This window comes from Camelus bactrianus, chromosome 19 (genome assembly GCF_048773025.1).
Source record: "Camelus bactrianus isolate YW-2024 breed Bactrian camel chromosome 19, ASM4877302v1, whole genome shotgun sequence".
In the NCBI taxonomy this organism is placed as follows: Eukaryota; Metazoa; Chordata; class Mammalia; order Artiodactyla; family Camelidae; genus Camelus; species Camelus bactrianus.
Window position 1 is genome coordinate 17126709 of NC_133557.1, and position 26822 is coordinate 17153530.

At 40.2% G+C, this 26822-nt stretch overlaps 1 protein-coding gene across 11 annotated transcripts in view; it reads right to left on the reverse strand.

Moving 5' to 3' along the window:
* ZHX3 (zinc fingers and homeoboxes 3) overlaps positions 1–26822 on the reverse strand; it is a 120924-nt gene that overhangs the window by 42302 nt on the left and 51800 nt on the right. For 4 of the 11 annotated variants that reach the window (XM_045519384.2, XM_074347281.1, XM_045519383.2 and 1 more), the window contains one exon: positions 21999–22094. The exons of 1 other annotated variant lie outside the window; for it this stretch is intronic. The gene's annotated coding sequence lies outside the window, so the exon portion shown is untranslated. Of the gene's footprint in view, positions 1–21987; positions 22095–26309; positions 26451–26822 lie in introns of all 11 variants that reach the window. 6 more of the 11 variants (XM_010958739.3, XM_074347280.1, XM_010958738.3 and 3 more) reach the window with 3 other exon arrangements.

Sequence of the window (26822 nt, forward strand, 5' to 3'; positions counted from 1 at the left end):
CTAAGACGTTTCATAGCTCTCTCCAAGGATGGAATCAGTTCTTTCCTTGATGTGCAAAGATTCCCTTTCTGTTCTAGAGATAAGACCACATATTGAAGAATTAAGTTTGAAACTCTTTGGGTAAATACCAGATGTTATTCCCACTGTTGAATATTTACATGATTTTTATAACCCTAGCCCTAAGGAGTATATGAAAACTGCCTTTAAAACCCATGGGATCAATTGTCACTAATCTCGCAGCACTGTGGCAAAAAGTAAATGTAACATAATGTCTGAACAAAATGTAATACGACTTCCTCTGTGCTGGTCTCCATGCACTGGAAACCGTGGGAGTGAGTGTATGCGGTGTCCCTCTCATGCCTCAGCAGCCCCTCTACCAGGCAGCCGACTTCTCCCTGCAGGGTATGGTTCTAGGGCCCCAGTGTTCCTAGAGAGGGAGAAATATCTCCTTCTAAAACAGCAGGGAGTCAGAAGTATACGGCACTCCGTCTGCTTCCGTGGGATCAGGGGCAAGTAGCAACACTCTAGTACTTCTGCAGGGAACAGGGCGTGCTAGTAGGGTTCCTACCCACTCTCGTGTAATGTGTAATGATGAGGTGCAATCTGGAATTAAGATTGCTGCTATCAAGGCAATGGGAAACAATTCTGTTTTCAGGGTCACATCTGTGACCCTGGAATTGGTTTCAGTTTCAACCTACATTTGACTGATCAATGTGTACCAGCTTCTGAGCTAACATCTCCTCACAGCCTCAAACAACCCTAGGAAATGAACATTATCTCTACCTTACCATGTGGGAGCCAAAGCTCTGGGAAGTTATGCCTCCTGTCACAGAGCTGGAATGTTCCAGTTGGGTACCAGACCAAATCTCCTAATGCTGAGTCCAGTGTTCATTCCATGTTGTGCCGCTGACTCTCTGAGTGCAAGGGTTGGGGCCTTGGAATATTATTATCTAAACTGGGGTCTGGATGGTTATCTTCATTATAGCCAAGCTTCTACTTTGCTTTCAAAAGAGAAAGAACAAACCATGTTGAAGGTGGCTACCAGAAGGCCAAGGGCAATAAGTGTTGCAGTGAATGGACACAGTAGTTTGGAAACCCTGGAGTGAGGATCGGCTCTGACTGAAATAAGGGTGAGGGGAGACTTCAGTGAGGTAGGCCACCTGCTGGGGAGGAGGAGCTTTGGGGGTTAACAAAAGCCCCTAAAAGTACAGACATGGAGGCAGGCAAGCACCAAGAAAGGGACTCCTGTGGGAAACCACTTAGATCAGGGCTTCTTAACTGTGGTATTAACATTTCAGACCAGATAATTCTTTGTTCTGGGGGCTGCAGATATTTAGCCACATCCCTGACCTTCACCCACTAGGTGCCAGTAGCACCTCTCACCATGCCCCCTTGTTGTGACAATCAAAAAAGTCTGCAGACATTTTCAAAAGTCCCCTGGCGAGAACCACTGCCTTAGATGGTGATGTGCCAGCAACTGGAGAGGCCTGACTAGATGTGGGGTCTGGGGAAGAGCAGAATAAGAAAGGGAGGCCATGAACCAGACAGGAAAGGGAATAGATGTGTGCCCTGTGACCTCTCACCAACCCTTTCAGGTACAGACTCTTCACAACACTGGGACAAATGGAGCCAAACATGATCCCCAGATGATGCCCAGCAGGAGCACAGCTGGGAGGATAACGTCTGCAGGAGGAGGAAGGATTCTAGACCCAGGCAACTTGCAAAGGGCACCCTGACTCCCTTCCTCCCTTTTCTCCTTTCAGTAAACTGAAGTGAGAGAGGAAGACACAGGGGAGGCTACCGGAGCCTGGTATTCCTAAGCCTATTTGGGAGGCTTTGAAGGGACCTGGATTAGGAGGAAGAGTGAGCTGTGATGTGTCCGTGACTGCGATGTCACCCTTCCCATCTCAGGCCGTCTCCCACTCCTGCACCGCTCACCCTTGGACCGCAGTTGCCTAGAAAAGTGGAAAGTAATTGTGATACTTATCCTGGGAGACAGGAAGGAAAAAGGACTGAGGCCGGGGGTGAAGATGAGAGAATTGTGAGGTTCAGGAGAGATAAACCAACAGAGGTCACAAAGGGGACCATGTTTCTCAGCAAAGTGAAAAAGCAGAACTGGGTCTGGGGCTTGGAGGAGAGAAAAGAGGAGGCAGAGAAATGAATATTTACAGAACACCCACCGAGTGCTAATTCGGGGTGAGGCACATGGCACTAGTCCCCATGTTCGGCGCTCACGGCATCACAGAATACCTATGAACAACAGTGTGGGCACTACAACCTTTTACAGCAGAGGAAAGTAAGGTGCAGGGAGGCGAGGAATTTCTCTTTGTTCCCAGCAAAGGAGCCTCCCAGGGTGACCCGAGGCTCCAGGCATGGTTGGCTGGCTCTCCCAGGCCGTGCCTCCCCTCGGCTCCAGGGCCCACAGCCGCAGGCTCCACCTGCTTGCCTGCCAGCTCCGCTAGACTAAGACTGTCAGGGGCTGTGTTTTGCCTTCCGTGTCTCCGGCACCTCCACTTCCGCAGGTGCCAGGCACAGGCCCCTATGTGGCGCAGGAAGCAAGCAAGAGTTAATGCGGAGGCAAACAAAGAGCCCGCCGAGGCCCAGCTGCGTGAGCTGACGGGCTGCCCGAGCACAGAGCACGCCGCCGGTTACATAAGTGCTTCTCCTGCTCTGCTCGCGGCCACGGCAGAAAAGCAGGGCTCCTGCTTTCCCTGTGCTCTGTGCTATATATAATCTCTGGTTTGGCAGAGGAGCATGCTACAGCTCCACTGCCCAGTGACATCAGATACTCATTTTTTTCTTAAAAATCCAGCAAATTTTCTTTTACTAGTGATGCCACAAAATTAGTAATACAGACTCAGCTTAAGATTTAGATACTTTCCACATTTCCAGCTTTTTTCTCTCTCAAAAACAGTCTTTATTTCTGATTCCGCTTTGAGAAGCAAAGGAGGGGTGAGAATGAGATGGTGAACAGAAAGCTTGCAACATCCCATAATTACAGACTTTGATGCTGGGACCTCAAGGTTCTGATCCCAGATGGGACAGTATTTCCTTTTTCCAGGCTCCAACCCCAAATGGGACAGTGTTATCCTTTGGTAACTAAACAGAGGCTGATCTAGTAACCAAGAATATGTTTCTGATACAGAGTAGGCCAGGTTTGTTTTTGATTCTTTCTCATCTGCCTCCTAAGCCCTAACCTGGGAATCCACGACCTCATGATTATAGAATGAATATTTCATAGAATCATTCATTTATCCTGGGACTTGACTGAAAACGGGCTTTGTTTAGTAAACCCCTTCTTCAATTACAGTACAATTATTTGAAAAATATTTTCTGAGACTTAATTCAAAACATTTATTTACTAAAAATTATCGTATTAGCTTTATGTTAGCCCTAAACAGTTCTCTAATTATTGAAAGCCATAGTTTGTTATTCAGATATGAATTGTTACAACATAGACTCACTTAAACATTAAAAAATGACATTTCAGGGAGAGGGATATAGCTCAGTGGTAGAGCGCATGCTTAGCATGCACGAAGTCCTGGGTTCAATCCCTAGTACCTCCCTTAAAAAAAAAAAAAAAGAACAAATATATTTTTAAATGATATTTCTTTAAGTATATTCAATCCTTTATACTTTTTGCCAATTTGGTTGGGCCTTCCTCCATACCAATTCTTCCAGAATGACGAGATTTTAAGAAAAAAAAAAATTGTATCTGATGTTTTCATGAGATCACAGGTTAAGAAGAAAAGGAAAAATAGGCTTTCAAAATATTAATTGTATTAACATTCACACTAAAATCTAAGTACTATCCGAGCTATTATTTCTAGGCATGGCTCTTATAGAGACTATGTAGACATTTTGAGACTTGCTAACACCGGGTGGCTCAGTTATAGCAAGTACTATTCAAAAGGGGCCTGATACTGTGGTTGGAATCAGATAAACCTTTGTCCCAACCCTTCCCTAGCAACTTCCTAGTGCAGGTCACTTGGGTCTTGGGTGCCATATTTAACCTTCCAAATCTCTGTTTTCTTTTATAAAATGGGAATGGAATAGGTGCATACAGGGTAAGCTTCACTATGAAAATTAAATGAGAGAGTCCATGAGAAAGCATCCTTGCCAGACATGCTGACAGCTGAGCAGAAGTCTCAGGCTTCCTGCTTCCTTCCTCACTCCCCGCACGCCCCCATCACCAAGGTGGCCCCTCTGCACGCTTTCTGAACACCGACCTTCTCCTCTCGCATGCAGACTGCTGCAGTGACTTCAGTGACCCGCACTGCCAGCACGCACACATACCCCTTCCCCTGTGAGCCTTTAGTGATTCCTTGCAGGATCAAGTCCGCCCACTGGAGCCTGGTGTCATGGTCCTTTCCCAGTTTGGTCAACCCACCCTTTTTGGGCTCATGGTTCCTTGCAAATCCAAGTCTTCCCACTCCAACTCTGCCCAGGCCATTCCCATGTTTCAAAGCCCTTACACAGCCCCCACAGCATAAATGTCAAACTGCCTCACATGGCAACTGAGACATGTTATCTGGTCCCTGTCAGTCTCCAGTTTCACTGGCCACCACTCCCTTCCCTCCTCATACTATATACCCAAGCAATTCTAGAGTACTACATACCCAAGCAATTCTAGAGTACCCCGAACCCCCATGCTGTCTCATCCTTCAACTTTACACACACCCCTCTCTTTGCCCAGAACACCCTCCTCCCTTCATCTATTTGGCAAACTCCTAAACTGTCTTCAGATTTCATTCCAATGCCCCGACTTCTGTGACAATCTGGCAAGTACTGACTGTGTCTTGTACCTTTGTCTGTTCCTGCACCTGCCATGCTGAATGTAGTTATTGTCCATTTTTTTCGTAATTCACTCAACCACTACAAATATCTTCTTTGGAGGTGAACCCAGGACTCGGTCTTGCACAGAGCAGTCACTTGGGAAATGTTTACAGTGTTAAGAGAAGCTTCCAACCTGGTGGGAAGACCACAGAAATGCAGGGGCTGTGAGCTACAAGAGCAGCCTGTCCCTGGGGGAGCAGGCAGAGGGCGAGCTGGACAAAACTCTCCTCTAAAATGGTAAAATGGCGGTGATGGCCAGGGCTCAGAAAAAGAAACCTTTTTTATGTGGTTACAACTCTAACAAGTCAATTACATTACCTAAAGCCCGCGGAACACCAAACTGTATTTTTCTCCCCACAGCCCCATCTTTTATAAAGTTCCCTGCTCCGCGCAGTGATCGCAGGCAATCGCCTTTGCAGTTTTTGGCGATGCCAGTTCACGGCTATGTTTTTCTGTTCACTGAACTGGCTCATTTCTTCAGGAGAACAAACTGTTCTGCACTGAAGCAGGAATTGGCTGGGTTCTAACAAAAAGATTTTTCCCCCCTGACAGTGTTTTTGCAAAAGACCCAAGTCAATTTATAGCCAAGTAACAAAAGGTCAGAAAGGTTAGTCAAGCAATGGGCGTAATTCCTGTGTGTCACAGCCAATAAAGGAAATGGGTGGGAATAAATAGTATGCAATTTTAACCTGAAATTATTTGTGCAAAACTATTATTGTAAACTATACAAAGGGACCCATGGCTTCCAATACAAAGGATTTCCCTCTCTGTTTTTTTTTTTTAAGACACATTTACTGTGGATGAACTGAGATGACCTCAAATTCCTCATATGCAAGTGGAAAAATGTCAAAAACTTTTTACACTAATTTATGATAAAACCTGGTCATTGTTTTGCAGCCCTGAAATATAAATATTCACACACAAAAATAAATATCTCTTAGTTAAATCACAATTAAACACAATTTGCATGACTGAATTTAATACTAAACCTTTGCCAAAAGAGAAACACAATTAACCAAAAGGAAAGGCTGAGAAAAAGGCTCTACAAACGCCACAGTTTATCTGTTTTAATCATGGAGAAGTGTGACAAAGTACTCCATTATTCAATGAGCATAAGAACAAGAAATGCCTGCCTTTAAAGCAGACACGAAGAACTGATATTACAGCCAAGCAAGTGGAAGACAGATGAGTAACAGCCTGTACCGGGCGGCCAACCAGGCCCGGGTCCAGGCCCATGGGTCTGTGCAGTAAGGAAGCCTTTCAGATTTCAGGGCTGTCGGAAGCCCCCGCACCCCCACTTAGCATCATGATGTCTCTAGTATACTCACCATTTAAAACAACCTAATCAGCCAAAAGACAAATGGCTAAATAGAACCCTGTCATGGTCCTGGACAGGATGACATAAACCATTTCTTCCCAGCCTCCTTGCTAAGTACAACTATAAACCCTGGAAATAACACAAGAGGCAACCAAAAGAGAAGTCTGAAAGGTAGAAAAAGGAAGGTGAACATGTTAGGGACCCCTGGGCTGGAAGAACACAGCAGCAGAGCATCTTATGCCTCCCCCATCCAACTGAAGAAAGTGGCCCAGGCCCAATGTTTCCCAAGCCCCAGCCTAGCAACAGAAGGCAACCTGGGTAGGCTCATCCTTCCCTATGATAGAACAGGAGTTCTGCTGACACCACCAGGCCAGCTGACAGTACTAACAAGGAGGCCAGATCAGGAACCCACTGATAATAAAGCAATCTGGGAAAACTCTCCCTCCCTGCAGGGCACCCAGGAAGTACTCTTTATCCCAGCAGCATGGAGACTCCTTTCTCTATGCTGGAGGCACTAGAGAGCATGGCCTGAGAAAATTTCTTCCCTCCATCAGATAGCACCTGCAGGGTCCAGTGGGGGCCCCAGCTGCACCAGATAAACCAAGCAGACCAAAACAGTCATATCAAAGGCTCTGAAAAATAGTCATTGGAACCATAGCCCACAACAGTAGATCCCAACCAGTGTGCTAAACCTACAGAGAGTGACTTTCTGATAAAATAAAAGATTTAAATAGGACCTGGAGTCTCCTAACATAATAGATAAAATGTCCAGAATAGAGTGGAAAATCCCCTTCAGACCAAGAACCAGGAAAATCACAACTTGAATGAGAAAAGACGATCAACTGATAACAACACCAAGATCAATCTGATGTCGGAATAAGCTTACAAAGGATTTTAAAGCAGCCATCACAAAAATGCTACAACAAGCAATTACAAATTCTCTTGAAACAAATGAAAAGAATAGAAAATCTTATCAAAGAAAAAGAAGTTATAAAAAAGAACCAAATAAAAATTATAGAACTGAAAGACACAAAAACAGAAATAAAAACATGCTAGATGGGCTTAATAAGAGTAGAGATGACAGAGGATAGAATCAATGAGCTTGAAGTAGGTCAAAAGAACTTATCCAATATGAACAAAAGAAAGAAGACAGATTGAAAGCAAAAGAACAGAGCTTCAGAAACTTGTGAGACAGTAACAGAATATCCAATGTTCATATCATCAGAGTCCCAAAAGGAGAATAAAAAGAGAGGGGCTGAAAGAGTATTCAAAAAGATAATAGCTGAGAATTTCCCAAACCTGGTGAAAGGCATAAACCTAAAGATTCAAGAAGCTGAGCAAACCTCAAATAGATAAACCCAAAGAAATCCATGACAAGATACATGATGATTAAACTTCTCATAAAAGAAGAAAAACCTTTGAAAGCAGAGAAAAACAACACATTGTCTATAAGGGAATACCAATTCAAATGATGAAAGATTTCTCATTTGAAACGATAGAGGCCAGAAGGAAGTAGCACAACATTCTCAATGCTAAAAGAAAAGAACTGTCAACCGTGAACTCTGTATGTGGGGAAACTATACCTCAAGATTGGAGGGGAAAAGAGACATTCTCAGACTAAGAAAAACTGAAAGAAGGTGTCACTAGAAGACCTACCCTTAAAGAATGGCTAAAAGAAGTTATTCAAAAAGAAAGGAAATGATGAAAGAAGAAATCTTGAAGCATCAGTAATAAAGAACAGAAAAAGAATATGTGTACACACAGTAGACTATCCTCCTCATGAGTTTTATATCATATTTAACTGAAACAAAAATCATAATACCATCTGATGCTCAAGATAATTATATTTAAAAGGGGGGGTGGTTAAAGGGACCTAGATGGAAGTTAAGGTTTCCTTGTTTCACTCAAAGTGGTGAAATGTTGATACCAGTAGACTATTATACGTCAAATATGTATATTGTAATACTCAGGGCAACTACTAAGAAAATGATACAAAGAGATACACTCAAAAACACTACATATAAGACAAAACCCTAAAAAATGTTCAAGTAACTCAGAGAAAGGCAAGAAAAGAGAAACAGGAAGCAAAACATAATAAAATGGCAAATTAAAACCCTTAATATGTCAATAATTACCTTAAGTGAAAATAGTCTAAATATACCAATTAAAAAGTAGACATTGCAGAATGGATAAAACCACAACCTAACTATATGCTGTTCACACAAAACTCACTTCAAATTCAATGAAATAAAAGTGCTGTCCATACAACAGATGGAATATCAATAGCTATTTTAAATTATGCCTGTGAATAATTTCAATGACACAGGAAAATGCTTAGAATAGCACATTTTATAAGACATGATAATTAAATAAGTAAATACACAAATATTTTCAAAGCAAGAGATAAAATGTATATATAGCATGACTTCACACTGTATGTAAACAACTTATAAATAAATGCCTAAAAAGAATGCCTTTCAGGGTATCACTAACAGGAATCTCAATTCTCTTCATTATGCTTTCTTATATTTTTCAGATTTCTACCATAAGAATGCTTTTGCTTTTATAATCAGAAAACAAAAATTATTTTTTAAAAATTCTCTTCAATTAAATCAGTCTATTAAAGATAACTGCTATTGCCTGGGGAGGAGGAAGTAATATTTACCATCAGTAGCCACCATTAACGTGAATCTTCTTACTGGCAAGTTGGTTGTCCCTCCCTTTCCTGCTCTCCAGAGGACCAGGGGTACAAGGCAGGAGTCCTAGAAGACTCAGAAAGGGTTCTCTCTGTGAGTTTTGGGCATAAGATCCAGGGAATGGGAGTAGGGAGTGGGAAAGGAGATGACAGATGGGGGAGGGGCCAGCGTGGATAGCAGAGCAGAACTGCTGGAAACTTGCCTCACTTTCAGTGGTCTCCAGAGTCACTGCCCAAGGTCTCCACAGGCCTGACCACTGAGCTGGTTCCCGTGTTTCCTCACTGCATCACCCAAGGCCACAAGAGGATCATCCCACCATGCAGGGAGCCACAGTACAGAAGACTTAATTCTTCTATTTGATATTGCCAAGTCGGTATCAATTTCACACCCATATCTTCCTTTCTTTTCCAAAGTCTCTCCCTAACTTTATCCAGGAGCCGTGTGATAAGCTTCCTACTACAGCAGACCCAATCCTTCTTCTGGCATTTCAAGAAAACTCAAAGCAATCTTCAATTCTTCCTTACTCTTTATTTGTATATCCAAGCTATTATTATAAAGGAGATTCAAAATAGAATACAGAAGATAGCAGATAAAACAATTTATAAGATTCTGTATTAGAGATTTATAATTCTTTTACCAAGGATTACTTCTACTCCTTCTTAATGCAACTAACAAATGAACCCTCTTAGAGTCAAAGTTGAGAGCTCTGGCCAAGACTCTTTCATGTAGAAGATGCCTCCTTGTTGTTGCTGCGGCCTGATTTCACCGTCAGCTGGCTCATTTCTAGACTTCCCAAGGTTATCACCAATTCTGGAAACACTGCCTTTTTATCTTACTGAGGACATGGAATTTCATCTCCAGGGCCATAAAGGATAACTCAAAGCCAACCTTGACTTTACAGCACTTTGCAAACACTGTAGGACTATTTCAGTGCCTCCACCCTTACTATCTCCCATGATGTAAACTACAAACATGATGAGGTATTTTACAAATACCTGAGCACATATTATTGGAGACCATGCTAACTTTTAAAATAAGCTTTCTTTTTGTCTTGCTTTTTTGGGCTAGACTGGAAAAAGCATGGACTCTGGAGTCAAAGGGTGTCCCTATTACTTATTAGCCACATAACTTTGCAGCCTCTTCATCTACAAAATGGAAATAAGTATGCATACCTCTTGTGAGGATTAAGTAATATATTACTTATAAAAGTGCCTGGCATGTCATAGGTGCTCTCCTGGAGCCATTTAACATTCCTACCTTAGTTTCTTTTTTTCAACTACTTCTCATTTGTGATTTATGTTTCATATCTCTGTGGACCTAAATGAGTCACCTTAAATTCTTTTGAAACAAGAAAACATAAAAATACAACACAAAAATAGTAGACATTCCTCTGGGAGGTAGGGGTGGGCATTGACTGGGAAGGGACATGAGGTAACTTTCTGAGTAATGCTATCTTGGTAGGAGTTTGGGTTACACAGGTGTGTGCACTTATCAAAATTCAGCAAATGTACAGTTAAAATTTAACTATAATGAAATGCACAAATCTTACCTCAAAACAAAAAAACTACAAACAAATAATGACCTGTACTTAGTGACATGTGTGCTGAGCACTGAGGGGGACGCATAAAAAATACAACGGGCAGACAGCTGGAGAGAAGGGTAGGAAGCACAGAGTGAAATGTTAACGGTCAAACCTGGTGGTGGGTGTACAGCTGCTCACTGTAAAATTCTTTCAACTTTGCAGTATGTTTGGGAAAGGCATATCCTATGGAAAAGATTGGAAGGCACTCAATACACATTAGTTCTCTTCCCAAACCCTCTTCCAGTCTTTATTCACCCATTTGTTCATTTACCTGGAAACACTTCCAAGACACACCCTGTAGAATTGCCTAGCACAGCTGCCTAACCCTAGGCTCTCGGAATCTGTTTCCTCACCTATGGAATAATAATGGCATGTGCCTCATGGGGATTTCATCAGGGTCAGGACGATAAACACATAACTCTTAGCTCAGTTCCTGCCAGGTAGCTGGTGCTTAATAAAAGCTGGCTATCATTATGCCAGTAAAATGGGCAGTACAGGGCATGGACATTTTCATGTTTTATTCCAGTATCAGGTAGTGGCTGGAAGCCCTGACTCCCAACTGATTGCCTGGGTTCAAATCCTAACTCTTCACATTGTCGCTTTGGGCAAAATTCTTAACCTTTCTATGCCTCAGTTTCCTCATCTGTGAAAAAGAGATAAGCGTTTCTCTTTCTTAGGGTTATTATGACAATTCAACATGATAGTATACATAAAGTGCTTAGACAGTGGCTGGAACAGTGCAAGCACAATCAGTGTTAGCACACTCACTATGCTGGATATTTAGAGAATATGAAGATGAATGTGTGAGTCCCTGACACCTCAAGGAGCTGATAATCCAGGAGAGGAGAAAGCCATGTCAATAGAAGTATCACAAAGTGGTGGGTGATGTGTGCCAGAGGAGAAGTGATACCATGGGCTTGGGCCAACAGAAAAACAGACTGATAATAATGACTGAGGAAAACCAAAGAAGGCCTCAAGGGGGTGACATTTGATGATCTGGGACTCAAAGGCAGAGAAGGGGAAGAAAAGGTTGGTAATATGAAAGTACGCGTACAGAGAGCCTACTAGTGCTTAATAAAAGGTAGGTAGGGATGGGTTAAAAGAGTTGAGGTTGGAAAGAGATTGGGATCAGATGGCAGAAAGCTCTACTGATGAATGTAGACTTTGTTCTGCAAAAGTACTTTGAAAAAGTGATGATCCATTTACATACTCCATGGGTTAGGAGGGGTGAGTTTTCAAAAATAATTGTTGACCACAAAAAAAAATCTTTATTTTTCTACCTGATAAATACTGCTCATCATTTATCCACTGCACTCTTTATATAGAATAACTCAAAATTTGTTACAATAACTATTTTACCAATTCAAGGCATCTCTCCTCAATAGGAAGGCCCAGAGCCTCTGGAGGAAGTGCCAGGGAAGAGCTTACTAACAAACAGTATTGTGGAATCGAGTTAGTTAGCACCATTCTAGTTGGTTCATTGCTTTGAGGTTCAATTTGGAACCTGACCCAAGAGATTAAATTCAGGAAGGGAGAAAAGTCCATGCAGCAGCAGAGAAGGGCCGGTTCCCTCTGGACGCTGCCAGCTGGCCACGCTGCGCCTCCCAGAGCTCGCTCCGCCTTGGTAAACACATTTCTGATGGCCATGGGCACTGAGCAAACCCACTACGCCTGACAGAGAGTCTTCAACATCAGAGCCTGAGGAAGCAGCCAGGAGAGGGGGAAGGTTTAAGGATTAAAGGCACCAAATGCTGCTTCCAAATTATGTAAATTAAATATATGAAGGGCACATAAAAACACCTTTTCTTTTCAGCACTATTGGAAAGAAATTAAAAGAACATAAAATACACATAATGAGGTTTTAAAAATTCTAGGATTAAATACAGGCAAACGTTTATCTTGGTGTAAACCAAGCCCTTTTAGTGGAGGCATCTTTGAGTGAGTTGGTGGGCTGGCTGGTTCAGGCCCAGCGGAACTGCCCCCGGCTCTGCGGGCTCCATGAGGGCAAGGAACATGACTGTCTTACTCACTGCTGTGCTCTCGGGGCCTAAGTCAGTGCCTGGCCTGTAATCGGTGCTCACAAAATATTTGTTGATTGAATAAGTATTTGATCTAGTCCCCAGCTTTATAAGTTCAGAAATATGATGTATTTTTGGTTCACCGAGATTACTATAATTCTTAATTGGATAATTCTTAAATTGGTTTAATACCAACCAAACTCAGCGGAGACACACTAGGTCCCAACACCACAGCCCACATTTTGGAGGGGCTATACTTCTTCAGGAGCCCCAGTGTTCCTGAAATTTACCCAGAACTGTCCTTTCCTAACATCAGGGCATCTGGGAAACAGAATCCCGAATCTGGTCGCTGCCTGAGGAACAAATTTAGAGCTTCTAAGAATGTTTTTGACCCACACATGAAGCAAGCCCAGCTCTGCAGCAACCAGACTGTCAGCCCCAGGCCACTGTGGCATCTCACCTCCTGTGGACAGAGTGAAATGTACTCTGACAGAGTCCAACCCTCCAAATCCTTCCCAGACTCCATGTCCCTTTGAGACATTCTTCATTTGAACACGTCATAAACCCCAGCTTTTAAGATTTTTTTTGTTTATAGGGCTTTAATTTGGCTTCTCCCTAATGACCAAAGAGGGTCTTTCATCTACATATACCTCCAGAGAATCAGTTGGGTCTGGGCAGCTCTGAATGGATGTGCACCAATTTTCAAGTCATTTTGGCCTCAGCAACAAACACTGCACAGTATCTTCAGAGACCCCCAGGGGCTAAGTAATACGACCCATGACTCTGTTTAAGATTGGTTTGGATTTTTTTTTCCCCTTAAATGCAATGTCTTGCATTCTCTAATTTTCTATCCACTTGGCCTCATAAAATTTTCAGAAAAATCTCCCATCAGCATAGTTTTTTACTAATGTACACTTTAGAAAGGTCTAGGAAATTCGACGTATCTGGGATGAACCTAGAGGCAACACTGTGGAAGGCCATCATTAACATTTACCCACTCAGAGAAGGGAACTTAACTCTAAGCTTGCTTTCTTCTTCTTAAGCCAGTTTCTACCCAGGACCAAATAGTGTCTCCACTCCATGATGGCTTTTTACTTAAAAGAAAAATGAGATAGAGGGAAAACAGACAACTTTGACATTTTAAATTTTGTGCTAATTTTAGAAAAGTTGCAAAAATAGTACAGAGAGTTTCCCTATATCCTTGACCCAGCTTCCCCTAAACTTAAATAACCATAGTAACCGAACAGAACCAGGACATTAACACTGGCACAATACTATTACTAAATCAAAGATCTTATTCAAATTACACCAGTTTTTTTTTTTCCTACTAATGTCCTTTTTCTGTCCTAGGATCCTACCCAGGATCCCCATTGTGTGTAGTCACTATGTCTTAGTCCCCCAACAGTTCCTCAGTCTTTTCCTTGTTATTCATGCCCTTCACACTTTTCAAAAATATTAATCCATTACTTTGCTGAATGCCCCTTGATTTGGGTTTGCCTGATGTTTTCTCATGATTACACTGAGGTTGTACATTTTAACCACAGAAATGATGTTGTGTTCTTCTCGGGGTATTATGTCATGGGGTTCATGATGTTGCTGCCTCTTACCACTAGTGATGCTGACCATGACTGACCACTTGGCTAAGGTGGTTTCTCCACTGTCTAACTATAAAGGAAAGAAAAGACAGTAACTTTTCCTTCCTTTATAGTTAATAAGTATGTCGAAGAAGTTTATTTGAGACTATGCAAATTCTGACGAACATTTCTTAAGGGATTACTGGCTCCCTCATTTATAAGCCTGCTTGTTTTCCTTAAAAACTCCAAGAGATCAGTTGATATGTTTCTGTCACACAAGCACTTTGTTATTACTTTTTTGATTTTTGATTGTTCAATGAAGTTTATTTTTCTTCTACTTATAAAAATAGCACATCTTCATTGTCAAAAAAAAATATGGAGTGTTCATAACCACACCATCAGAGTTTGGTACTTGTTATGGGCTGAATGTTTGTGGCCACTCCACCCTGAAACTCACTGAATTTCTAACCCCCTGTGTGATAGTATTAGGACATTGGGTCTTTGGGAGACAATGAGGTCCTCACAGTGGAACTCTCATCTCATGAATGGGATCAGTGCCCTTATAAAAAGAACCCTAGAGAGCTCTCTCACCCCTCTCCACCAAATGAGGATACAACAGGAAAAATGCCATCTGCAGCCTAGGATAGGGCCCTTACCAGAACCTGACCACGCTGGTACCCTGATCTCAGCGTCCAGCCTCTAGAACAGTGAGAAATAAATATCTGTTGTTTATAAGCCACCTAGTCTATGGTATTTTGTTACAGCAGCCTAAGCTAAGACAGCACTATAGATAGTTCGGCCAGCATCTGTTATTTACTGATGGGATGGGCAAAATTAAGTAAGATTCTTTTTGGAAGAACTATACAGTAAGCTAGAAGTAATTTTATGGCCTGCATTTAATGGAAATTAACTGAACACTGCCACAGGGAAGGTGAGGTCACACAGTGGACATCTGAAACTCCAGATGCCAAATCTGGACCAAGGTTAAAAGTGTTCACCGCCAAACTCCTTAACAACTTGAAGGAATGCTACGTGGTTCCCAGGATTTGCCTATTTCTGGTTTATTGCTACGTTCCCCGAGAACAATGACAACAACAAGAAGAGCTAACAGTGGTGGAATACATGACGTTCACTGGACACTGTTCACTCCAAGTTCCTTGAAGGCACTAGTTCATTTAACTCTCATCACAGCCCTTGCTAGTAGGTATTGTTACTGCCTCCAGTTTACAGATGAGGACAAAGAGGCACAAAGAAGTTACAAAAAGTAACTTGCTCAAGGTCCCTCAGCTACAAGATTTGAACCCAGGCAAGCTTTGTTCTGGAACGTGTGCTCAAGCTCTCCTGTTGTTAGAGAATGCAAGAACAAATTATCATCCGGATGAGAGACACAGTCTGTGAATTTGAGTTCTGGAGGAAGCTGAATGGAAAAAAAGACTAAAATAACAAGAAAACCACTTCCAGAAAGGAAAGACCTGAGAGTAGAAATGACAAGGGGCTCTCAGGATGCCACACATAATTAGCAATCAAAGAGGGTCACTAAGACAACAGCCTGGAAACATATGACAACAAGGTGAAAAGAACTCCAAGTAAACAAGGTAAACAAGCAGGTTATGTGAAAGGGAATCCAGCAGTTACATTTTGTTTGGTAAGTTTTAAATTTTATTTATTTATTTTTTAATTAAAAGTTTTAAAAAACTTTTTTTAGGGGAAGGTAATTAGGTTTATTGATTGATTGATTGGTTTTTAATGGAGGTACTGGGGATTGAACCCAGGACCTTGTGTATGCTAAGCACACACTTTACCACTGAGCTATGCCCTCCCCCTTGACAGAGTTACTCTGACTTTTTTCTTTTTTTTAAAGTAACAGAAGCCTAGAGACAAAGCAATCTAAGACTTCAATGTAAAAAAGATGAGTGAATCAGAATACCTCAAGTTGTCATCTGTAAACAAACAAAATGATGCCACCCCCAGACCAGACGCTTGTCAGTCCTACACCAACAAGTCTCTCCCAGAGCCATAGTCAGCAGCGCTGTCTGCACTTCCTCAGCTCCTTCTGACTCCAGGGTGAGCTGACTGCCATACTCCGTGGACCGAGCGTGCTGGGATCACTATCAGTTTCCTAACTGAGAACACCAGGGACTTAGCTTCTCCTTATCCCACTGGATCTCTGGGTGAATGGCCACAGCTGGCCACTACCCCTTGCAGGACATCATCTCTTTCACACCATTCTGCTCTGCTCCTCCCCTACCTCTTCCTCTAGCATCTGCTTGGCATTCAGGCCTGGTTTGCAATCCCACTTACTAGCTGAGTAACAATGCCTTGGAGCCTTAGTTTCCTGGCCCACAAAGTAGGGTAGTAATAATTTCCATACACAGGGCTATTAAGAAGATAAAGCCATCTGAAAAAGCTCTCACCTCCCCATGCTGGACATGTATTACACTGCTCAGGACAATTTTGAGTTCCTGAACATAAAGACTGGTCTTTACTAAGAGGCCAACATAAGCCCTTTTTTCCTGTCTACATGCTCTACCGAGGTGAACTCTATATCTATTCTATGGCTTTGACCTCCTCCTTGGAGCAAGTACATCTCACAATCTTTACCTCTGGCCCCTACATCTCAGCTGAGTTTCTGACCCACATTTCCCATTGCTCCTAGCTATGTTTTCCTAGACCTTTTGACGGTTTTTTAAATTCAGAAAGTCCTAAAATTCTCTGTCTCTCTTTAAAGTAGTCTTTGCAACCCCATCCACAACCTTTACCCCACTACACAAGGTAGTCAATATTTCCACTGCCTATTATTACCTTTCCTAAAACAGACAAACAAGAAAACCCTCTAAGTCACCCTCTAATTCCCAATCTCACCAGAGTCAGGCGCTAGTATTTTTAGATTCTGTCTCTAAACATCTCATCTTCTCCATCACCACTGCTGCCACCTTGTTCAAGTTCTCATCATCTTTCACCTGGATGACTGCCACAGCTGCTTAACTGATTTCACCCAGAGTCCGTGCTTCACACAATAGCCAGAGTTGTCTTCCTGAAGACAAACTTTAACACAGTGATCTCCTGCTTTAAAACCTCTGTGGTACAGCCCATGGATACAAACTAAAACTTGTTGGCCAAGCATGCCAGGTGCTTCACAATCTGGACCCCACATCCCTTTGTCCAGTCTCATTTCCAGCCACTTGGGTACTTTCAGATTTTGATGAACTTGGGCAATAACTTGGGTACCTTCAGGCTTTTGCCAATTCATTTATTCTCTACCCCACAAAGCCGTACTGGCACAGTAACACTCAGCTTCCAAGCCACCTGCACTGACGCACTAAACACCATTCCCTCCCTCTCTGCGTCTCCAGCACATCTGACACATCACATCTTTTGCCATTGTTGGCCTGCATGCATGCCACCTCCTCAACCTGAAGGGGACCATAAAGGCAAGGACAGACCTGCCTTTACCTCTGTATGTCCCACATCTAGCTCAGTGTCTGTCCAGCTCAGTAAGGTCTCAGTGATTGTTAACTAACTTGATCAAAGAGAGCAAAATACTTGAGTACCAGGCTGAAGTCCAGAAGAATGAATGTATCCCATGGAACAAATATAAAACATGAAGGGTAAAAATAATGGGTTCAGACAAGGAATAGGAAGAGGGGATGACAAAATGGGGAGAAACTGTATTTCCTTATAATAAGGAAGGAAAGGAAAGTTCCTGCTTTTGCCTTGATGATAGTAAATAGAGGAACAAATGTTATTTTTAGTACTAGGAAAACTATTCACTTTTAATTTTGTTTTAAAGTTAAAAAGAAGGAAAGAACATTTCATAAAACAGAGGTATAACAGAAAAGAGACAACTAATCAATATATAAATTAAGAGACAAATTATCCGTAGAAAACATAACAAATGCAATAGCACCCATAAATTAAAGAAGCTAAGTTCACACATAAGTTATGGAATCTTCAAGCTTGGCTGAACAGAAAAAATCCAACAATATTCTGCTTACAGAGATAAGCTCTGAAATAACAATGATGAAATTAGAAAATATAACAAAGTCACTACACAAGAAATCTATAGACTATGAAAAAAAGAATAGAGGACAGGCATTGCTTTAAGTATTGTCAAAAAGCAAAAATAAAAACTAAAAATGCAACCCATAATCTTGAGAAACAAACAACCAAAAGGTAAAAATAAAACAAAATGGGAAGAACTTTTCTTAAAAAGAAAAGAAGTAGGTATTTTGAAAGCAAAACCAAAGTACTTTGGAAGGACCCACAAGAAGCTCGCAGGAGGTGCTGCCCACGAAAGAGGACTGGGAGGGAGGAGGACGCTGAGTTTCACTGCCTCCTCCTGTGCTTCTAAAGTTTTATATTTCAACTAAAAGTTCTGAGAAGAGACTAAAAGTGATATTAGTACTAAATTTAGTTACAAAAAAGAACAAATGCATGAAACTGGACATAAAAAACTGGACATACAGGACATAAAAAAGCAATAAATAGGGAAATACTATGTATGTGTTAATAAATTTGGATAAAGCTAAAAAGATGGATTTTCCATTAAAAACAGAATTCTAACATTGGCAAAAATGAAATACTTAACTAGACCAACACCTTGAAAAAATAAATAACTATACCTCCATCCCTAGAAGCAACTAGGCTCTGATGGTTTGTTAGTTGATCATTTCAAACTCTCCAGAAACAAACAACTCATAGAAATCATGCCTAAAATAGGTCAAGATATAGGTTATCTAGTTTACTGTACTAACCTGATCCTAAAACTGACTAAAGAAAATGAAGAGAGAAAAACTACAGATGAAGCTTACTTAAAATTTAGGCTCAAAAATTTAAAAGAAAATAATAGTAAATAGAACCTAGGAATAGGTTAAATTTTTAAATTGTGTCATGTCAGCAAATACCAAAGTGTCATTTGTTAAACTCCAACAGCTATTCTTAATTTTAAAATTCTAAAACTAGTAATAAAGATATACTTTCTTACCCTTTTTAGAGTATCTATTTAAAACCAAATATCAACAATACACTTTGAGGAAGAAATGAGACAGGCAGTCAATAAAAATAGGTACACATATGATCCAGCAATCCCACTCCTGGGCATATATCCAGAGAAGACCCTAATTTGAAAACATACAGGCACCCCCGTGTTCACGGCAGCACTATGTATAATAGCCCAGACATGGAACAATCCAAATGTCCATCAACTGACGAATGGATAAAGAAGATGTGGTATATATATATACAATGGAATACTTAGTCATAAGAAAGAATAAAATAATGCCATTTGCAGTAACATGGGTGGACTTACAGATTATCAGACTAAGTGAAGTCAGAAAACCAAAGACAAATACCATACAGTATCACTTATATGTGGAATCTAAAATATGATACAAGTGAATTTATTTACAAAACAGAACTTGCAGACATAGAAAACAAACTTATAGTTACCAGAGGGGAAAGGGGGAAGGGGAGGGATATATTAGGAGTTTGAGATTAGCAGATACAAACTACTATACATAAAACAGATAAACAAAAAGGCCCTACTGTATAACATAGAAAACCATATTCAATATCCTGTAATAAACCATAACAGAAAAGAAATAAAAAAAGAATATATATGTATAACTGAATCACTCTGCTGTACACCAGAAACTAACACAACATTGTAAATCAACTATACTTCAATTAAAAAACGAAAAAAGGCACAAAATGAAGCAGCATTTTATCATCACTGTTAATTAACACAGTGTCAGAAGTGCTTCTAATACAAAGCTACATGAAAACAAATGAGAAATACAAATATAGTAAAAGGCAGAGGCAAAATTTTTCTACATACATACCATTATATATTTATAAACCCAAAAGAATCACTTAAATGGTTATGATTAGTTTAAAGCAACAAAAGTCATCACCAATATAGAAAAGTCAATAGTATTTCTAGTCCTCACATTTGACCACACATGAAAATCACTCAGGCAGCTTTTTAAAATGCCAATGCTTACACCTCACCCCAGACAAATTGCCTCAGAATCTTTGGGGGTGGGACCAGACATTAGTGATTTACAAAGCATCTAAAGTGATTCTAATGTGCAGCTAAGTCGAGAGACCATTCTTATATACTTAATTATCTAAATACCTACAAAGTGCAATGCAAAAAGTTAGCCATTCATGATATTCACAAATGGGAAGAGAAAGACTGTTGCAAGGCAACAGGAGTTCAAAAGACGAAGCCCAGAAGGGGACATAGTGGCTGTGCCAATGCCCCCAGTCCACTGCAGTTTAGGCAAAGACGCAGGACATTGCCCAAGTTATTGTAGGGGAACGTGACCCATGGCAACAACGGAACGGTGGCAGCAAGAGACAATTAGTCTTTGAGATCGGAGGCATACATGAGCATCTAACAGAGGCTGAGGAGGTACAAGATTACCTGCCTAGCTGTATGAGGCTATATGTAAGATGAATTCCTATAAATGCAATTGCTGAGTTAAATGCTATGTGCCTTTAAAAGGAAAAGATTAATTTTAAAAGGAAAAAGCATGATGTATAGAATAAACCAAGCAACACACTTGATAGGTAGGAGCAACAGAGTGGGAGAAGGGAGGTAAGCTGGAGCAAGGCAAGACGGCTCAGTGTTGTCAGGGCAGGGGGTAGGTACCAGCACTGACATCACAGAAAACTCCTAGGGATTCCAGTTTCGCTTAACTCTTTGCATTAACAGTGCCCCCAGAGCAGAAACCTGAAAAAGGAGGAGGGCAGGAGCCACGTGACTATCTCAGAGGAGATTCTGGGTTGACTGAAGAACATTAAGGAGACCAGTGTGACTGAAGGACAGTAAGGAGACCAGTGTGACTGAAGCAGTCCCTGTGAAGGTGAGCGCTAGAAAACACATGTACAAGTTTCCTTGTGAATAAACTCGTCTTAGGCCATTTTTAGTTTAGAGGATTGATATGCAAGGCCACTAAATAGTTTCTACTCGGCATTCCAACTCAAAGTTAAAGAATGAGAAAACTGTAATACTGCTGCAATCCACCATAAGGCAGGAAGTTCCATGAGCAACAACTGTGGGGAAATTCCCATGGGCTGGGTGGCCCTGGCTCGGGCAGAGGGAGGGACATCGCCATGCAGTTGTCTAAGTCAGGCTGCTGTGCACAGAACTCCCATTATATGCCATCGATAACTCTGACTCCGTTTCCTCCCCATTCTTTCCAAAAAGTTCTTCTCAGCATACTGAAGAAAGGTTCTTAACTTTATAATGATAAATAATGTAGTAGATTTCCTTTATTTTAAAACTTCAACAATAACAACAACAACAACAACAAAAACTCTCAGTGTCTAAGCTTAGCTCAATAACAGAACAAATTGAGTTCCCAACTAATACATACATGAGTATATAACTCTACTAGGGCACATCTGTTGTATCAAGAGAAGGCTGTGTCTACAGTATTTGCCAGTCTGCTTTGTCTTTAGTAATAAGTTTTAAATTGAAAAACACTTCCTATTCCAGAGGACAGTACCACACATCTTGAGCCCTGAGAATCTGGCTTGGATAACTGGTACTCAAACTAGTGTTCTAGTTTTTCAAGTCAGTCATTTAATAAAGCAGAAGTATAAGTTTTGCACTCAGACTAAAAGTGGGCCTTAAACTAAACCTGCACATCACAGAGACGCAACACACAACTCTACTTTTATAATACCCAATGGTCAACCTAAGATATAACAGGCTTCTATCAAGTAACCTCAGAAATCACCTAAATTATATATTCAATACACATTTTTAGATTAATCCAAAAAAATTATTTGCTCAAAGAGCTCAGCAATAAAAACCGAGGAAGGAGAAAATAATGTTTAACAGCAGTACAGAGACTAAATATGGCTATAGAGACTTAGGCATTACGAAGTGATGGTAATTCATATGGCAAGAAACTTAAAGTTCAGAAGCATACTATTTACCCAAAAAACATACTTTTTCCTTACTTCATTGGTTTCTCCAGTTTCTCTCTTCTCTTTGTGCAGCCCCATATGCATCTTTCAAGGTTCACTTGGTGTTGCTTCTGCAGTTGCAATCCAGTCCTACAAAAGAAGTATCATCACTTCACAAGAAAAGAGATAAAGTGTATTCTAGGAAGCTGAGTTATCCAATCTCATCAATCTCCTTTTCTAATTCATTTTCACCAGAACTATACACAAACAGAAAAACCAAGAGGGTGGGGAGAGCAAAAGAGGTCATTAAAATACGAACTAGCAATTTAAAACGATTAAAACACTAGCAGAAACTGAAAAATAAAAGGGAAAAAAGGTAAACTTGATTGTGACAATAGATCAGAACAAGATGATTCATTAAAATCTCTTTCCACCAATGAGTTTCCATCACTCTCTCCTAAGTTTGAGATGGCTTAGCAGAAATGATAAAATTAACTGATGTGTCGTCTTACAACTTCAAGGACGCATACTATTAAGGATGTGCTATCTTCTGATGCTCTTCCATTCAAAGCCCTGGGATTCTCCTGACATGGATTCTAGAAGGTAAAAAAAAAAAAAAAAAAAGAAAAAAAAGGTCTAGACTGTGAGTTCCAGGCTATGGAGGGAGCTATATATTATCTTCATCTTTGTCTCTGACCCTTATCCCTATGTTGTCCCATTCTACCCTATGTCAAGGATGGCACACAGTAACTCTTGGTAAATGAATGAGACAGTAATATGTTTCCAACAAACCACCACAGATGTTTCATGCAATCTTAAAATCACTTGGGAAAGAGTTGAAAAACTACTGCTTTGGGGTTCTTTCTTTCTTTCCCAAAGCATTCTCTTTGGTTAAATTGCCCATTAGCAGTAATATGGCCCAACAGTGGGTATATCAGAGGGTCTCAGAACTTTGAACAGGACATGAGAGAGAGTGTGGACAGTGGGTATCTGAATGTGAACAAGTCTGCCCCTCAAAAAAGCACCCCTCACCAGAGTAGCTCCCAGTGATCTTTCACCATCATCTTAGGTCTTTAATATACACATATTAATCTGCGTCAGGAACTGTTCTAAGAGCTTTAACTACCTTAACTAACAATCTTTATAACAACCCTATGAGGTAGATTCTATTATTCTAATTGCCCAGATGAGGAAACTAAGGTACAGGAAGTTCTGTATAGAAAATTGTGCAAGGAAATGCACTATAAGATGCTGTTCACAGGCAGGGTTCCTGGGTGGATATAACCTTGCAGGGAGCTGTAGTCCCATACACCCATTTCACATTCTTCTACTGCTGTCACGGTACAATAGCTCGATGTCTAAGCTAGCTCTTGTTGGAAAATTTTCCTAATTAATTTATTTTAAATGCTTAATTCTCTGCCACTTTAAAAAACCCAACCTTTTCTTAATTTAAAAAAATTATCCAGCAAACATCACAAAAAGGAACTCTTCCTAATTTATGGACAGCAGAAGCAATAATTATTTTCAGCTGAATACTTACATTCACCCACTACTTCAGCTTATTACATTTATTCCGGATATTCTGCCATGCTTACCAGATCCTTTCTAATTTTAAAACTACAAATCTCTCACTGAAACAAGGCATTTATTCTCTAACTCTCTAGTTCAGTTGATTGGGACCCGGTGCTGATGACGTCCAAAGCTGTGGGTTCAATCCACCACAAACCACTCTGCTTTGTTTGTTTCATGTCTACAAACTCTTAGCCTGGATGGCATGTTTTGGGTCCTAAGAGGAACCAGGTGGGAGGGTGCAAGACAAGTAGCATAAAAAACAACTGCTAGAGAAACAAGTCCTCATACAGCACAGGGGCAGACACACAACTACGGAGCAGAAGCATCAAGTTCCTTCGTAAGAACAGTTTCGTGACCGCGGGCAAAGCACTTCTCCCTTTCTGAGTAAGACGCTCTTCTCAAGCTCAGACCTTTTGCCAGAATCTAACCTAAAGTCCCTCCTTCAAAAAATAAAACAGGCATAAGATATTAAGGTTTTTAGTTTTTGCACCAGCTGTGCTTGATCTGAAAACAGAAATTGCTTATTCCTGACACCAATTCCACTGACAATAAAAAGCACTTGTGATAGTTTTCAAAAGTGTCACAAAAATCTCCAGCAGTGCAACATAGCAAACCATCAGAAAAATCTTACTGCAATTCTGTATGTCTATCTTAAATTCTTTAGTTTTCATAAAATCAAAAGCTGCTCCATCTCCAAATAATATAAAGTTATTTTAAACATGCTTTTCAAATTAAATGAAAAAACCAACCCTTCCCAACCCAGATCACATTTTTAAAACAAGCAAGGGCCCACTCAAAGGTAGAAGTTTTACCAGTTTCTACAAGTAAAAATGAAAAAGCAAAACTATATTCCTTAATTGTTATTTTAGGAAGAAACCCACTTGGGATCATTCATCTTCGCATTTTCTTGCCCACAGCTGGAAAGAACTTTCCCAATGTACTAATGCTACAAAGCACATGGGTTCCAATAGTCACAAGGTAACTATGACAGCAAAGCCATAGTTATTTATGAGATCACAAAAACTATATGATGTAATTTTTTTAAATTTGAAGTAAAATTCACATAACATAAAGTTAACCATTTTAAAGTGTACAATTTAGTGGCATTTAGTATATTCACAGTGTAGTACAACCATCACATCTATCTAGTTCCAAAACATTTCAGTCATCCCAAAATGAAACCTTGTACTCATTAAGCAGTCACTCCTGTTCCCCTTGCTTCAGCCCCTGGCAACCACTAATATGCTTTATGTCTCCATGAATTTACCTATTCCGGATATTTCATATAAATGCAATCACACAAGATGTGATTTTTCACGTCTGCCTCCTTTCACTTAGCATGTTTTGAGGTTCCTCCACATCGCAGCATGCATCAGTACCTTATTCCCTTTTATGGCTGAAAAATACTCCATCGTATGGATATATCACATTTTGTTCATCCATTCATCCACTGAGGGACATGTGGGTTGTTTCTACCTTTTGACTACTGCAAATAGTGCTGCCATGAACATCTGTGTACAAGTATTTGTTTGAATATCTGTCTTCAGCTATTTGGGGTATATATGCAGAAGCAGAATTGCTGGCTCATACAGTAATTCTATATTTAACTTTATGAGGATCAGCCAAACTGTCTTCCACAGTGGCTACACAATTTTACATTCTTACCAGCAAAGCACAAGGGTTCTAACATCCTCATCAACACTTCATTACTTTCTGTTTGGTACATTTTTAAAATTATAGTCATCTTTGTGGGTATGAAGTTGTACCTCATTGTGATTTTGACTTATATTTCCTTAATGACCAATGATGTTGAACATCTTTTCATATGTTTGGCCATTTGTATATCTTCTCTGGATAAATTCCAAGTCTTTGCCCATATTTTAATTGGGTTGTATGTCTTTTTGTTGTTGAGTTGTAAGAGTTATTTTTTTTTAATATATTTCGGATACTAGGCTCTTCTCAGATTTGCATATTTTCTCCCATTCTGTAGATTGTCTTTCCACTTTCTCAATAATGTCCTTTGATGCACAAGGTTGTATATTTTGATGGAGTCCAAAATATCTATTTTTTTCTTTCTGTTGCTTATACTATTGGTGTCATTTCTGAGAATCCATTACCAAATCCAAGGTTGTGAAGATTTACCTTTATGTTTTAAAAGTTTTGGCAATTACAATTAGGTCTTTGATTCATTTTGAGTTAATTTTAGTACATGGTGTAAGGCTGGAATCCAACTTCATTCTTTTGCATGTGGATATCCAACTGTCCAGCACCATTTGTTGAAGAGATTGTCCTTTCCCCCACTGAATGAACTTGGCACCCTTATCAAAAATCAATTGACTATTTAGATCTATGGGTTTATTTCTGGAGTTTCAATTCTATTCTATTGATCAATCTGTCCATTATGTCAGAACCACACTGATTTGATTATTATTGCTTTTTTAAAATTGGGAAGCATGAGTCCTCCAACTATATCTTTCTTTTTCAAGATCGACTATTTGGATTCCCTGGCAATTCCATATGAATTTTAGTATCAACTTTTCCATTTATATATAAAAGCCGGCCATGATTTGAATAGAGATTGCATTGAATCTGTAGATCACTTTGGGTAGTACTGCATCTTTACAGTATCAAGTCTTCCAAAACCATGGATGTGGGGATATCTTTCCATTCTATGATATAATTTTACCTTAAAATGTCCTTGATAAGGTAATGCCTAACTTCCTTTAGTTGTATTTCTAGGTAATCTACTAAGTACATACTGGAGTAAGTCACAAATATGAAGTTTATACTTGCCACAGAGAGTCCAATTTCATAGTCCAGAGAAGAAATGTCAATTATTCAAGGTCTTGCTGTTCGCTTTTGCCTATGCAAAAGTTCAGAACTCAAGGATTTTCATTTCCCTGATTTATAGTTAATTTTCATCATCTTCAGTTCCTAGTGGAGGAATTGATATATATGAATCTTATATGTTTACTGATAAGAGTAAGTTGTTTAATAGACTTCACCAAATAGTATCATGAACTCTCTTTCATTTAGTTCAAATCCAAAAACAGTGATTATGAAACATTAGCTACTTTGCCAAAGATTGTGCTCAAACACACTTGGTTAGTTAAAGTATCAACTATAATTGGGACGGAAGGGAGGAAGTCTTTATAAGTCTTTTCTTTAAAATTTTTTTGCTAAGGACTATGAGAGAACAATTGTTTGAAGTTATAAATGTAACTTGGGCTGGACACAATCTGTTCTTTGCACTTACATCAAAATTAGAACTGAAGGCATCACAGTAACCCAGGAAAAATAACTGTG